Source organism: Mercenaria mercenaria, chromosome 19, assembly GCF_021730395.1.
Source record: "Mercenaria mercenaria strain notata chromosome 19, MADL_Memer_1, whole genome shotgun sequence".
In the NCBI taxonomy this organism is placed as follows: domain Eukaryota; kingdom Metazoa; phylum Mollusca; class Bivalvia; order Venerida; family Veneridae; genus Mercenaria; species Mercenaria mercenaria.
The window spans coordinates 2,326,800-2,339,404 of NC_069379.1; the positions used below are offsets into that span (position 1 = coordinate 2,326,800).

Consider the following 12,605-nt stretch of genomic DNA (forward strand, 5'->3'; position numbering starts at 1 on the left):
AATAATAAAGAATCCAGAAATTTCAAATGCACAACTTTGAAGAGCAAAGCATCAAGTTACTTTAATGCATGGTTACGTTAGAAATGTTTCATATATTATTTATACTTTCAATGAATACCGTTGCAAATGCCATTATGTGACTTCATTATACCATTCCGAACATCAAATGCTTGAATACATATTATGATTTGTTCTCTATGGGGAGATCTAAAATGGCACTCAACACGCATGCGTAAAAGTATAACTATGCGGCTAAACATTCTTCCATAAAAGTATACTATCTACGCATAATGGAGATCACAGTTCTTAATATCGTTATTGTGATTTTCAACATTTTCGGTAGATTTTGTAGTGTTCAACCTACCAGTGATTTTATCCAGTTTAGAAGAATCAACGCTTTAGTTGGGATAACATGTCAGGCTTCCCAAAATATTTTTAATGTAACAGGTGTACAAAGTGAAATCCAGTGCTCACTGCTTTGTACAGAAGCACAGGCATGTGTTGGAGTGTTTCACCAGCCGCAAACAAAGGAATGCTTTGGCTGCAGTTCTTTCACAGCAGACGAGACATTGTCACGTGCGGGAATATGGTTCTATGGACGAGGTAAAAAAAAACTTATAACGGATAGACGTCAAGAAAATTTTATCTTCGTTTAATTAATGTATATTATTATTTCAGTATAATCTCCACAGATTAAAATGAACATTCGTTTCTGTTTCGAACGCAAGGTGCACATTACGTCGCTGGTACCCTAGGCACTTAATGGCGCGATAATAAATGAATAAAAATGTAAATAGGTATATAAAAATAAATATTTCAACTATACGTAAATCGTAATATTTTTAGATTAATTGTATTACTGACAGAATCATTAATTCTTTCGCTTATATTTTACAGAAAATACTACTGTCATTTTCATTTTCAGAAAAAAAAGGAAAATTCCTGTGTTGTGTTCATGGTTGGGGAAATATACTTTAAAATTTTGGTTTAATAAGGAAAAAATGGTTGCATTAGAAATAATTTCGTATAGGGAAAATTTCGTTTGATTGGAAAAATTTGGTAAAAGTTGGACGTTTTACTAATGTGAAACCTTGGTACCCGGTCAAGTTTATTATACAATTGTTCTCTACCTCTATTTGACATTGCTTCAATATTTTTAACACGAACACTTAAATATCATAAGGCAATATGGTGTAGTTGCTATTATTTTTTGTTGTTGTTGTTTTTTTGTAAGCTTATTTATAGTCGCAACTGATAACCCATTTGGGAGACACCTCTAGAAGACTGTTAGTAATGTTAGTGGAAGGATAAGACAATTCAAGATCCTGGTTACTGAGTGTGTCAGGTATACACGGGACTCTTATTCCAATGTTAGTAACTTTTAGTTGGAGGAGCAGGGGCCCTAACTCTCGTAGTCAGTGTCACTACAGTGCCTTAGGGTATAGTGGATTTTAGGGTATAGAGGATAGATTGAAAATTTTGTATTTAGACCTGAATTATTGTATAAACTTTCATACCATTCTTTTGCTGGCATGCAGACAGACATTCTGACATACCTTTTAAATGTTTACTTGTTGTGTCATTTTTCATATGTCATCAATTGAAAATCGAGGCAATCCTTTACTGACTAAATCAGTGTGTATGTAAAAAACATCAGTAAATGAAAAGTATTTAATAGAAATTTGAAAAGCTGAATAGGTTTGAAAAGAGAATGCATCATTATTTATTATTCTGATTTATAGTAAAAAAATCCTGGGAAGTTTGTTTCGATGTGGATTTCAAACTAATAATGGAAAAAATGACCAAAGCTTTCCTTTTACACCCTAATCAGCAGTACGGTAAACAACGGCATGGAGAGAGAAAAAACAAAACGGATTTCTATTAAAAGTTGAATGTTTGAGAAGAATAGCTGTTTTCTGTCTGCTGTACAGAAAAAACTATACATTTCATTTCTTTGAATTGGAATGCAGGAAAAGTTAGTTAGCTATCCGCCTATACCCTAAGCATTGTACTGGGTTTGGTCTAAACTACATTTGCTATTGCTTTCGTCGTTCTTCCTTAGAAAGGCAAGTACGACATTGTCGTTTCGATTATCAAAGACGGTGATTGATAGGCATTGTCGCTGTCGCTTCGCTGATGTGTGGTTGTCTCTTGGAATTACGATGAAAACAATAACATGTTATCAATGTTTACACATATTTATCGATTCCTTGGGACGGAACATTCCTTTTTAACGCCGGGATAGTAAACTGTTTGATTGAAAAGAATGTGCTCATTGAATTGAAAAGAAAGCTTTTGTTATCAAGTTACAGTTTAACATACCGTTGTCCTTCTGTAGCGGATCGTTAATGCACCATTGAAAAAAAACATTCGAGTCATACATTTGGAAAATATTTATTATGAAATTTTAATACGCTGAAAAAACAAATATTTCATCTAAAAGGTTTGAATTGTCTGGACAACATCGATTTTCATTGTCAGATCATTCATTTGTCTCAACAGGCTTTTAGCTCTGAAAGGTTCAGATTATAGAAATTTATTTGTTTGTTTTGGGTTTAGCATCGTTTTTGAAGAGTATGGCAGGTTGTTGACCTAACCAGTGTTCCTCGGTATATTTTCTCTGCAAGTAACTGTCATCTCCTCCACATGAATCACGGGTGGAGGACGAAATAACTTCAGACACATTTGTCTTTTATCAAATCGTCACGGAGAACTTACACCTCGCCGTAGTTCATAGCTATGTGCTCTCCCTATTTGCTAAACCGGCGTACTATCTTATAAAACATCAGGAGTATCTATGTTAAAAAATACATGCATTTGAAATGCAAAAATTGAACATAATAAAGAACGTGGGTTTTATTTTTTCATTAGAGACAAAAAGAACACAATAATTAAGGAAATTCTATAGGAATCTGAAAACACTTATCGACAATTACGCGCTTGTGGCATATCTTTATTATGATATAAAGGTTATATTATACAATTTCAATTCCTTCTATATGTCGCATTAACAATTAAAGCTTGAGATATCATTTTCAGTGCTTTAAAGCTGTTATGTAAAGGTATAAATCTCGGAGCAAAGAGTATTTTTAAACAAAAAAATAATAATAATACTTATGATTATATTATTATTATTGATATTATTATTATTATTATTATTATTATTATTATTATTATTATTATTATTACATGTATACAAAAATATGAACGATTACAAAAAAAAAAACAATAAAGTTATATAAATTATCAAAACAAACGGATATCAATATCATAATCAAAATGTTTAAAAAAAGGGCTTTGATAAATGTTGTTTTATATGAAAACAACAAAAAAAGGTCGAGGAGAGGGAAACATGTTGTAAAAGTTGGGTTCTTTAACTGACTACATCATTTGGGTTTTATGTCATAAGGACACGGAAATCCTTACTAAGCATACAAGACTAGATATGTATTGTAAATAAGATCCTTTATTTGGACCAGGCCACAATAAATCAGATTTATTATTTTTACTGCATCTCATGTAGCCGGGGTCTTACGCCGGAACCTTCTGGCTTGCAGTTCATATTGAGCGACTCAGTTGGCTCATAATGCGATTTGTGGTGATCTGAAAATGTTTCTCTTGCATTTGTCACCGAATAAAACATACTGCAAAGTTTAAGTTGTTTTATAATCGTTGTACAAGTGTTAAAATTCTATAACTACTGTATCATATAAAATCTGCTGATGCAAATTTGAAATATTCATGAGTGTTATTTTGAACAAAACACTGCAACATCTTTATTTACAGTTAAGCGGTTTGGGTTGTTCCCCTTGAGTTACCATGTTATATAGTTACCCACTCACAGTATCAAGTAAGTGATTATTTTGATGCTGGGTGTCATGGTGGTTGTTGTGTTTTTGGGTGTGCTGGTGTGTCTTGGGGTAAAAAGACCAGCCCGTTACGGCTTGTTACGATCCGTTCTCCATTTTAAATTTTAAAGAGGGGGTCGCAGTTAGGTGTCTGCGCAAAATGTTTTTTGATTTTCTCTATATTTTATGACAATATACCTACATGTATTAAGTTTCATTCACAAGTGTTACTGTTATCAGTTTTGACTTACTTTTATAGAAATTCACATTTAAAGTGGGTGGGGTAATTTGACATGTAACCAGCCAGGAACAAAATCTCCGCCGCGTTTTTAAAAATGGTTCAAAACGTTTTACCTGGAACTTTCGTGAAAATAACTATGCAATGGACATTTACACAACATGTTGCGTTTTAAATTGTCTTGAATACTTTTTTCAACACAGAGCCACAAAGTGGCCTAATCAAATTTTCTGATTTTCAATGGACGAACTTCACCAAAAATCTAAAACATTTTTTATTAGTTGAGATATTTAGGTGTTATTTTCAGCAGATATTGTAAGCTAAATAAACATTAAAATGACAATATATCAGTACACTCTGATTAAAATTGGAAGAGTGGTACACTCTCAAACTAGGGAAAAGTGGGTGGGGTAAATAAACATGCGAAGCTAAACATTCGAAGCAACACAACTATAGGAATAATAATTTTGCAGTTCAAGAAATGGCCTCAGATTATCTACTTCTATCTTAATTATGCCCGTATGAGTGGTGGGGGCATATAGATTTGGTCTTGTCCGTGCATCCGTGTGTCTGCGCGTCCGTCCGTCGCCCGAAGTTCTTGACGCACCTAGCTCAAAAAGTATTTGATATAAATTGATGAAAAATTACAAGAGTCTTTATCGTGATAAGTACTTGCGTACCTTTTATTTTTTGTCTGGCTCCGCCCCTTCTTTCCAGAATTATGGCCCCTGACATAGTCAAAAACACATATTTTCACCTTGTGACACGCCTAGCTCAGAAAGTTTTTGATATAGATTGATGAAACCTTGCATGAATCTTAACCATGATATGAACTTGCGCACCTTTTATTTTTATACGGTCTCTACACCCTTTTTCCAGAGTTTCGGCCCCTGAAATAATAAAAAATGCACATTTTCACGTTGTGATGTGGATAGCGCAAAAAGTATTTCATATAAATTGATGAAACCTTGCATGAATCATGATGTGATATGAACTTGAGCATCTCCTATTTTCGCCTGACTCTGTCCCTTTTTCTAGAGTATGGCCCCTGAAATAGTCAAAAATGCACATTTTCACCTTGTTGTGCGCCTAGCTCAGAAAGTATTACATATAAATTGATGAAACCATGCATGAGTCTTTATCATGATATGAACTTGTGAACCTCCTATTTGTCGTCTGGCTCCTATTTCCAGAGTTATGGCCCCTGAAATGGTTCAAAATGCACATTTTTACCTAACGACGTGCCTAGCTCAGAAAGTTTGATGTAAATTCATGAAGCACTGCATGAATTTTGATTATGATGTGACCTTGCACACTTGGCATTTTTATTGAGAACCTTAGTGCTTATTACAGAGTTATTGCCCTTAAAATAGCCAAAATAGTGGATGTTTTGTTTGTGATACTCATAGTCTAAGAGGTATATGGCCTAGAATGATGAATCCTTTGTATAAAATGTTTGTTGAGGCTATATCCCCTTAAAACTGCAAACATGAATCATTGAATTATTGCCCCTTATTTTTGACAAATGTACCAGTGGGGGCACACCATGTGTCCTACATACACATTCTATATCAAATACTTTCTGAGCTAGGCGTGTCACAAGGTGAAAATATGTGTTTTTGACTATGTCAGGGGCCATAACTCTGGAAATAAGGGACGGAGCCAGACAAAAAAATAGAAGGTACGCAAGTACATATCGCGATAAAGACTCATGCAATTTTTCATCAGTTTATATCAAATACTTTTTGAGCTAGATACGTCAAGAACTTCGTGCGGCGGACGGACGTCTCACATGCACGGACAAGACCAATCTATATGCCCCTACCACTCATAGAGGCATAATTAAGACAGTAGTAGATAATCTGAGGCCATTTCTTGAACTGCAGAATTATTATTCCTATAGTTGTGTTGCTTCGAATGTTTAGCTTCGCATGTTTATTTACCCCACCCACTTTTCCCTAGTTTGAGAGTGTACCACTCTTCCAATATTAATCAGTGTACTGATATATTGTCATTTAATGTTTATTTAGCTTACAATATCTGCTGAAAATAACACCTAAATATCTCAACTAATAAAAAATGTTTTAGATTTTTGTGAAGTTCGTCCATTGAAAATCAGTAAATTGATTAGGCCACTTTGTGGCTCTGTGTTGAAAAAGTATTCAAGACAATTTAAAACGCAACATGTTGTGTAAATGTCCATTGCATAGTTATTTTATCACGAAAGTTCCAGGTAAAAAGTTGAACCATTTTTAAAAACGAGGCGGAGATTGTGTTCCTGGCTGGTTACATGTCAAATTTACCCCACCCACTTTAAATGTGAATTTCTATAAAAGTAAGTCAAAACTGATAACAGTAACACTTGTGAATGAAACTTAATACATGTAGGTGTATTGTCATAAAATATAAAGAAAATAAAAAAAACATTTTGCGCAGACACCTAACTGCGACCCCCCCCCCCCCCCCCTTTTCAACAACTTTGCCACATGATCATATCTTATATGTCAATGTATATTATGTAATGAGGTACTATATGTACAAATTACTGAATAAACTTTTTGTTCTGTTCTTTTCTGTTCTGTCATTTTGAAATAAACACTGCTTTTACAGCTGAAAAATTAAAGTTTCGTAAATGTGAATGTGATCTTACATAGGAGACCAATCAGACGAGGAGGGGGCGGGGGCGGGGGCGGGGGCAGTTTTTCAAAATATTTTTTATTAGTACTCATGTTATATAGATTTATATAATGCAAAACAGTCTTAAAATCAGACAAATATCATTTTGTCCAGAAAGAAACTCATCAGGTTTTCTTTTCAATTTCTTTGCTGTCTGTTCCGTCAACTTTTGTTTTAACCATTTTAATTATTACGTCATTTTCGTTTTTGTTTTCTTTGTGTTTGTTTTGTTTTGTTGTTTTGCCGGGGATGGGTGGGGATTTTCAAATTATTTTCATTAGAAGTTATTTAATACAGATTGATATAATGCAAAAGCAGTCTTAAAACAGTTATTTAAAAAAAATCATTTACCTTTAACAAATATAGTTCCTGGGACAAATGTTGCTGAAGGCAAGGAGACGACAATGTCTAGTGTGTCGAGCGTATATACCGATTATGGGGAGAAAAGGGTGTAGATGGCATCACGAACCAAGATCTCTTTCAAGGCTTCTGCTTTCATACAAACTATGAAACTAGTCCTTGGTGGCGGGTTGATCTCGGAGGCAAATATGAAATCTTCAGTATCAAGTTATATAACATGTTGAATTCCGGTATTTATTCAGATTACTTTTAAATAGAAATGAATATATGAATTTAGAATTATTTATAATTAAAAATCAGTATTATAACTTTTGGATAATGATCCATTTACATTATCTTACATTTGGATTTACATCCATTTATATTACCTTTCATTTGGATTAAGATCCATTTACATTAGCTTACATTTGGATTATGATCCATTTACATTTGTTTTCATTTGGATTAAGATACATCTATTTGCATGACCTTATAACTGGATTAAGATTCATTTACATTACTTTACATTTGGATTATAATCCATTTGCATTAGCTTACATTTTGATTAAGATACATCAATTTACATTACCTTACATTTGGATTAAGATCTATTGACATTAGCTTACATTTGGATTATGGTCCATTTACATTGCCTTACATTTGGATTATGATCCATTTACATTACCTTACATTTGGAGTAAGATCCATTGACATTTACATTACCATAATCTTTTTAGTTAACTTTAAACAACATGTACATCATGTATAGAGTGTATTTAAATCCAATATAGAATGTTAAAAGATTTGAAAAATGATTTTCAGGAGGTGTATGGAAGGCCAGAGACGTGAGGCTGAGCATAGGAACGTCCTTGGAGTCTATGGACATTGTTGGCTCTGTTCCAGGTCAGATTGACGATATTCATACCTTCAACTTCTCAGCTGGCATTGAAGGCAGATACGTTCAGGTGACACTCGTGGGAGCAAACATTCTGCATCTCTGCGAAGTACAAGTCTTTGGCTTTTCAGGTAAGGGCTAAGGTAGCGCACCCATAATGGCTATCGGCATTTTCCGTTCGTTTCCGTATTTTCCGTATGTGCTTTCGGAATTCTCTGGTTGTTATTCAAAATAATTTACTGTCATGTCCGAAGGATGCCGAAATGCAGAAAACTTATTAACTACCTTAATGGCTACTGTTATGTTCATGGAAATGATAAAATATGTAGTTCTTCTTAGATATACAGTGACAATTTTTGACACGCAAAGACATCAAATGTCCTACGTATTTAATCATTTCGTTATATTGCAATTTCATTACGTCATTCCCAGTATATTTTTCTATTTTCTAACAATAATGTGGAATGTCAAGTCTGTGCTTTATTTATTTGCAAACAAAATAGTCTACATTTTAAGCGGAGTTTTAATACGACAATTGTGAAAAGCAAATAGTCCGGAGCGAACAACCGTCAACCTTAATGTACTAACTGTTCACTTTTTTAATTAAGCCAAAACTTATACACCTTGAAACTCATGGCCTTTGAAACGAAAGGTGTTCTGAAACAATAAGAGCGCCGCTGTGTATAAACTATTTGGATCAATACCGTTCACTTATCAGTTGCATTGATAAACAAAGAGTATGAATGTGGGGATAAAAAACAACATTGGATGTGGGGATAAACGAACAGTTTGGATGTGGGGATAAACGAACAGTCTGGGTGTTGAGATAAACGAACAGCATCGATGTGGGAATAAACGAACAGTCTGGGTGTTGAGATAAATGATTAGTTTGGATGGGGGATAATGAATAGTATGGATGTGGTAATAATGAGCAGTTTGAATGTGGGGAAAACGAACAGTTTGGATGTGTGAATAAAAGAACAGTGTGGATGTGGAGATAAACGAACAGTTTATATATGGATATTAACGAACAGTAGGGATCTATGGATAAAGAAACAGGATAGATAAAGAAACGTAATGCATATAGGGATAAAATAACAGAACGGTACGGATATGGGGATAAACGAAAGGTCTAGATGCGGGATTAAATTAACAGTATGTGGGGATAAACGACCAGTATCATAAATATGGGGATAAGAGAAAAGGGTAGATATCTGTGTAAACGAATAGTATGAATGTTGGGATACACAAACAGTATAAACTTAGGAAAAAATTGAAAATTATGGATGTTGGGATAAACGAAGTATTGTTTTGGGTATAAATAGCCGCTGATATGGATCCTTGTGGCGCTCATTTACTTTTGTGTCTTCTTTAAACTCTTGCGAGATAATAAACAGTTTATCGGCCAGTTACATTATTCAAGGAAGGAAACAATTTGTACTGCTTTCCATTTTATATCACTGCTTTCTCTATTTCAGTTTAGTTTTGAAATCTTCCTGCAAGTACACATGACATGGGTCTACAGTTGATCATATTTTACATGATGACTTTGGAACATGCTAAAGACTCGTATTGTGAAGATGTATCATTTAGTTTAAAACGTACTACGAAAAACGATGTGACATTGTAGCATTTAATTTGAAACATACTATAAAAGCATGATGTGACACTGTAGCATTTAGTTTAAAACATACTGTAAAAAACGATGTGACACTGTAGCATTTAGTTTGAAACATACTATAAAATACGATGTGACACTGTAGCATTTAGTTTGAAACATAATATAAAAACACGATGTGACACAGTAGCATTTAGTTTGAAACAAAGATCCTCTCTAGACATCAGCTAAGAGTTACTCAACGTTATATATAATAGTGTGTTAGCATTTTGTATCTATCCATCCATTTTTTTATCCGTGTGTCATGCATTTTTGTGACTTCATTTCTCATTTGATATGTTACACATTTCCTCAATAAATACATTTGTATTTCTTAGTTCCCAGTATCAAATCCATGATTATTAATTTATTCAGACACTATTTCAATCCACATTTTGTTGTATTTAATCTGACGTTGTTAAGGACAAATGCAGTTGTTGTCGGTCGTGTTATTTTTTAATGTAAACAGTTGCTTAGCAATCATAAATATCCAGATATACCGCTTTAAAGACAAAAACATACTAAATATCTGGCTTTCTTTAATCAGTATGATACTGAGAAATTTCCAATGGCTGCAGCACACAGCAGGACCTATTTTAAATGTCTGCAACTTATATTTTCTTGAAGAATATCGTCAGTGCTGAATAAAAATCAAAAGAAAGGTGGGGTCGAGTTTGATGTAAGAAAAATATTTTCAGTGCAAAATAACTAAAAAATTAGACCCTGAATTGCAGTGGTATTGTATGACCTAAGATTCTATGAAAATTTCCGTCAAGCTTTCAGCAATTGATTGCAAAAAAGTAAGGAAAATAGCTCTACAGAGAATGAAAAAATTGAATATTTGAATACGCCATTATGCGACTTCCATTTTTTCGCGCCATTTTTCCTATTTAGTGTCTCCATATATTCTTATTTTATGATATTTGTCGGTTATTATTTGTCAACAAAAAAGTATCGAGTTTTCACTATACCTGACTTTTTCGACGATTAATATATTCAATTTATAAAAAGAAACATTTATACGAATATGATCGTTTATTGACCTACTGTATTTTTTCTACTCGGCACCTCTTTTTGCGAACACGCACATTTTATTGTATTGCACAGAATATTGTGTTAAGTATCTCGTTCTCTAAAATTCTTCTTTACGTATTATACCAAAACGTACAAACCAAGAGGCAATAATAATAAAGACAATCATATTGACGCTATAGTATTGGTTATCTTTCTTTTTCCACAACTATTCTATACGTTTGTTAACTGGAAACAAATTGAAGTATTTGGCACTTTTGTATTAATTTATTTTGCAATGTACGCTTACCTGTTAGTATGTAAAGAACTAATATAATGAACATTCAATAAAAGATCCACTCTCAAGTAATGCGTAAAGAAACATGATATTGCTAATAGTGATGTTATTTGTAAAATGTAAGCCGCCAAACAACTAGTGAGAACAAACATTGATGTAACGCAAATGACGGAAACAAGCCTCGCCACTTTATTGGGGGTATACTCTGACATAATTAAAATGCGTTACCGTAGTACTAAATCCACTATTTCCGAATCCAGTAAAAAAAGCTGACACTGTGAACATTTTCCAAAGAAACTGAGAAAAATCATACTAAACAGGAAAAGGAAACAAATAGTATGGAGATCAGAAACGGTAGTTTCCGACCAAACCGATCTGCTACATGTCCCGTAATGACTTGGCTGTCCATATCGTCTGCCATACTCCTGCCAGCTGAATGGTATTTATAGTACTTGGAATTAATTATTGTGCAAAACTATAGTGTACATCTGCGTCACACTTGCGACACTTTACATTCCGATAAAACACTTTTCTTGTTCTATTGATGGTGATACTATGGTGGCTGATTTCTGCCATTTCACGTTTTCGCCCCGCGACCCCGCTGAGCGAAAATACGAGAATTAACAAGTTAAAATGGCAGTGGCACGGAGCGAAAACACGCTATTTGGCGGGGGCGTTGAGCGAAAACACGATAGTTAGCGGGGTCGCGGGGCGAGATTAAGTAACTGGTATGTCGGGGGCGCAGGGCGAAAACACGATACATTAGCGCTGCTTAAACGTCGAGTTTTCGCACCGCGCCTCCGCCATCTTAACTTGAGACTGTTCGGAAATTTTTGTGTCAAAAATGAATACAAATAAGGGGGTTATGCATTTAGAGCATCAGTAAGTTGATTTCTAACATCACTGAACATGTTTAAAGCATATAAAGTGCAGTTTGGCAATTTTCTTTTTAAAAATTGAAACAAAATCTCCAAGGCCATAACTTGAAACATTTAGGGTCGGGCCAAAAATTTAGGGTAGGTCGGGATACCGGAAACAAACAATGTTTTACGCCTTATTATCTTTTAATTAAATTCGTATTTGCCAAATTAAATCTGAATTAGGTCTCTTCACTTATTCTGACATAAAATAATTACATATACTCTGTTATTTTGCCACAATTCAAACAAATAATAACCCCATCCACCGTATGCTTCCAGTCTTCTAGTTTCTCATAGACATGAACTGAATTAGGTAGTTCAAAGACTGCTGTTTGAGATTTTGGCAAATGATACGGATTTTGTGTGAACTTCCAGTAATTAGTAAGTATGAACGTCCTAAATTGAAATAAAGATGGTCAACGGACGAAAACCATCAATGTAGTGCTATCACTGTTAGTTGCCTTAGTCTTACTTAAATAATTTGTGGCTTAATAAAATAACAAGGAATCATATTGTTTTCACTGAAACTATTTTGAATACATTACTATTTTTAGCAACACAATAACAATAAAGTGAGTGGCATAAGCGATCAATACAGTATACAGTCGAACTGGTCTTTGCCAGTAATTTCTGGCGGCGTTAAAATGTTAAAATATGTATCTTGGCCCACGATACAAATGTATAAATGTATCACAAAAGGACTCTTTAAGCGTAAATTTACAT

The 12,605-nt window shown here is 34.1% G+C and overlaps 1 long non-coding RNA gene across 1 annotated transcript; it reads left to right on the plus strand.

Annotated features, from left to right (window-relative positions):
• The first annotated feature begins 291 nt into the window (after positions 1-291).
• Positions 292-10,856, plus strand: LOC128551099 (uncharacterized). Its single transcript, XR_008368612.1, has 4 exons — positions 292-603; positions 7,129-7,352; positions 7,924-8,127; positions 9,475-10,856. It is a non-coding gene; the product is annotated as an uncharacterized LOC128551099 (long non-coding RNA).
• Positions 10,857-12,605: the final 1,749 nt, after the last annotated feature.